This window comes from Manacus vitellinus, unplaced genomic scaffold (genome assembly GCF_001715985.3).
Source record: "Manacus vitellinus isolate BGI_N305 unplaced genomic scaffold, ASM171598v3 ctg7180002429456_pilon, whole genome shotgun sequence".
Lineage (NCBI taxonomy): Eukaryota > Metazoa > Chordata > Aves > Passeriformes > Pipridae > Manacus > Manacus vitellinus.
This window is the reverse complement of record NW_021938051.1, coordinates 2,122-5,201: the sequence shown is the minus strand read 5'-3', so window position 1 is coordinate 5,201 and position 3,080 is coordinate 2,122. Positions and strand designations below refer to the sequence as shown.

The 3,080-nt window shown below is 48.1% G+C and overlaps 1 long non-coding RNA gene across 2 annotated transcripts; it reads left to right on the top strand.

Annotated features, from left to right (window-relative positions):
• The first annotated feature begins 45 nt into the window (after window positions 1–45).
• Window positions 46–1,518, top strand: LOC108642769. Of its 2 annotated transcripts, XR_003916430.1 has the most exons (6): window positions 46–104; window positions 188–239; window positions 374–497; window positions 617–657; window positions 740–794; window positions 871–1,518. It is a non-coding gene; the product is annotated as an uncharacterized LOC108642769 (long non-coding RNA). The 2 variants fall into 2 exon arrangements; XR_003916431.1 differs by lacking the exons at window positions 46–104; window positions 188–239 and having other exon boundaries at window positions 356–426.
• The last annotated feature ends 1,562 nt before the right edge of the window (window positions 1,519–3,080 follow it).

Below are 3,080 nucleotides of genomic sequence, written 5' to 3'. Positions count from 1 at the left end.
CATGTGGGTGACCTGACTAACCCTTTGTTTTTTGTTGTTTTTTTTCAGATAAGTGGACACAGTGTACCCCAGACGGAGACGAGTTGAAGCAGCCTGGGAAGAAGGTTGTCTTGGGTGTTGGATGAAGGATGTCAGTTTTAGCTGTAGGGGTCCTTTCTCTTGTGCCTTTTTGTTCTTTATTTTCCAGATGGGGCCCAATCGGTCTCAAGGCGTAGCGGCTCAGCAGGGAGACGAGCGAGGTGAGAATTTTACTCCCCAGCCGAATTTGGAGTTAGTTTTAGGATGTCATCTATGTGGTCAATCTCTGCATATATGTTGAAACTGTTTAATTTTTTTTCTATCCCATACACAACCCTTTGCCCGTCTGCTGAAGGTGCCGAAGGTCCATCCGATCAGAGGTCAAGCTAAAGGAGCCCGAGATAGCCAGTATGAGGCAGTACATCAGCACAAGCCTCCATGTCTGGGTTGTCTTGCAGCGGCCGTCTGTCCACTTCACAGTGTGTAGCAATGCTTCGGCGTGCAGTCTGATGGGGTTTAGAGGTTTTTGGCTTTCCTTGTGAACCATCCCTAATGTTTGAGAGCTCAGTGTTTGAGCATTTACCCATTTCATTTGCAGGGGCGATCTTGGGAGCAGCTGAAGAGAGAGGAGCTTTCTAGGTGAGTTGGGGAGGCAGCAGGAGGAGCGGGGATTCACTGCAGCTTTAGAGATGCCTTCGAATTTTGTGTCTCACTCACTCAGGTATCCCGGAAGGTGACAGCCACAGTGTTGGACTCCGGTCAGGGCCTCGGTGATGGTGAGTAGGGGGATCACTGGGGTTCCAACCCCATGCCACACTACTCAGATATTGTGTATGGTTTTCTTTTTCACAGTTGACTTGGAGTACTCTCATGACAACAGGAACCTCTGAGCCAGCCCAGGTGCCCCTCCTGTGCATTGAAGATGGATTCACAGCCCCGGGTCTCGGAAAGATAAGTGCAGGGCAAAGACCCAGAGAGGGGTTGGGAGTCGGGGCAAGTATGTGCATTGCCCGGAGGGATTTTTGCAATTAGTATGGTGCAATGGGTGTCCTGTAGCAGGTTATTTAGAGACCTCAAAGGAAGGGCTTACTTTGTATCATTGGATTCCCGTGTGCAGGGCAGAGCAGTTCCGGTCTGTGTCACGTCCTTTGTCTCCTCCATGTTTGTGTCCTTTGTCTCTTAATTGTGTCACGTGGTGTGTGTCATCACAGGTATGGGGTGTCTCACTTGGGGTCAGCCTGGAACTGCTCTGCCCTGCTACGTGGATCAGTGGGTAGATAGAATATTGCTCAGTCTCACATCAACATGTCAGTTCCCTCAGACAGTTGAGCCTACGGCTGTACAGTCTGTGAGCAGGATTGTCTTGCGATGCCCTGCTTGGGTGTATAGAGTCACAGCTAGGTAGAGTAGCAAACAGTGTCTATGGTATGGGCATTTGTCAGGGGTCTTTGGGCTTATAAAATGTATAGGCTCAGTTTGGGGGTAAGTCCAAGGTCACAGAAGGCATGCTTCAGAGTCTTTTTGTCTTACAGCCACCCAAAGGAGACTCAGGTTCCTGGGGTGAAAGACAGCATCGGTTTTCCCGGAACTTCCGGCGACCGGGGAGAGATCGGCCGAGCGATCATCGATGGAAACTTCTGAGAGCCACGGGGAGTCCCTGCCCAATGACTTCTGGACTGCATCGTGTAGCATCGTATCTGTTTATTTAGTGTTGCAGGTTGCTTCTTAGGCGTAGTTATTGTATTTTACAACCAGAATAGGAAAAGTCCAGCCGCCGTTTATGTTGTCATTTGTATTGCCTTGTACCACTCTGTATCATACACTTGTATAGTTGTAGTCGTATCGGTCCGTATCTGAACGTCACGGCGTCGCGTTCCGTGTGTCAGGAATTGTATATCGTTGCGCCTTTGTTTGTAGCACTTTTTATGTCGTGTCACTTGTATTGCCATGTAATGTTCTGTCTGGTATACTTCTATATTTGCAATTGTATTGCTCTGTATGTGAATGTCATAGTGTTGTATTGCTGTGCATCAGTTAGGAATTGTATAGCTTTGTACCTTACTTTGTTTTGCTTTTGATATTCTGCCATTGATACTGCCTTGTAATGCTGTGAGGGGTGTGCTCGGGCATGAGCGGCATGCGTGTTTTGTCAGGCTTGGCAATTTGTTTCTTTTTGGAGTTTTTTTTTTTTTTGAGGCTCCACGGGAACCACGTTCCCAAGGGAGCGTTTTGAGTGTACGCCGATATTCAGGGTTGGCTTGCGGCTTTGGGGTATGGTGGAGGTGTGGCAATGCAGGGGATGGGTGTGTGTAATGTAGTATTCTAACCTTGTGTTTGTTTCTCTTTCAGGATTTTTTCCACCATTTTAGCTTTAGAATAAAAAAACCCCAACCGGGGTTTGTTTTTTTTTTTCCTCCCGGCTGGGTTTTTTTTTCCCAGGTCCCGGCCGGTCTGCGAGGCGATGTTCATCGCCAGTGTTTGGGCACAGGCCGACCAGGACCGGGTTTTGCCAGTCAGGGATGATTTGTTGATTTTTTGAGGCTTCCCGGGAACCCTGTTCCTGAGGCATGCAATTTTCAGTGTGCGCCGATATTCAGGGTTGGCTTTTCGGCGTAAGGGAGGGTGGAGGTGTGGGGATGGAAGGGGTTGGGCCTCTGTTAATGTAAGTATTCTAACCCGCTGTTTGTGCTCGTTTCTCTTTCCAGGAGTTTTTTACAACCATTTAACTTTAGAATAAAAAAAAACCCCAACGGGGGTTTTGTTTTTTTTTTTCCCCCCCAGCTGGGGTTTTTTTCCCAGGTCTTCGGCTCTGTCTGGTGAGGCGACTGTTCATCGCCAAAGTTTGGCACAGGCCATCCCGGGACCCGGGTTTTGCCAGGCAGGATGATTTTTTGATTTTTGAGCCTTCCCAGGAACCACGTTCCTGAAGGAGTGCTGTAACTTGGATACTAACCTGTGTTGTAAACTGTATTGTAATGTGTATGCTGTCCTGTGCTGTAACTTGGATACTAACCTGTGTTGTAAACTGTATTGTAACTTGTATGCTGTCCTGTGTTGTAACT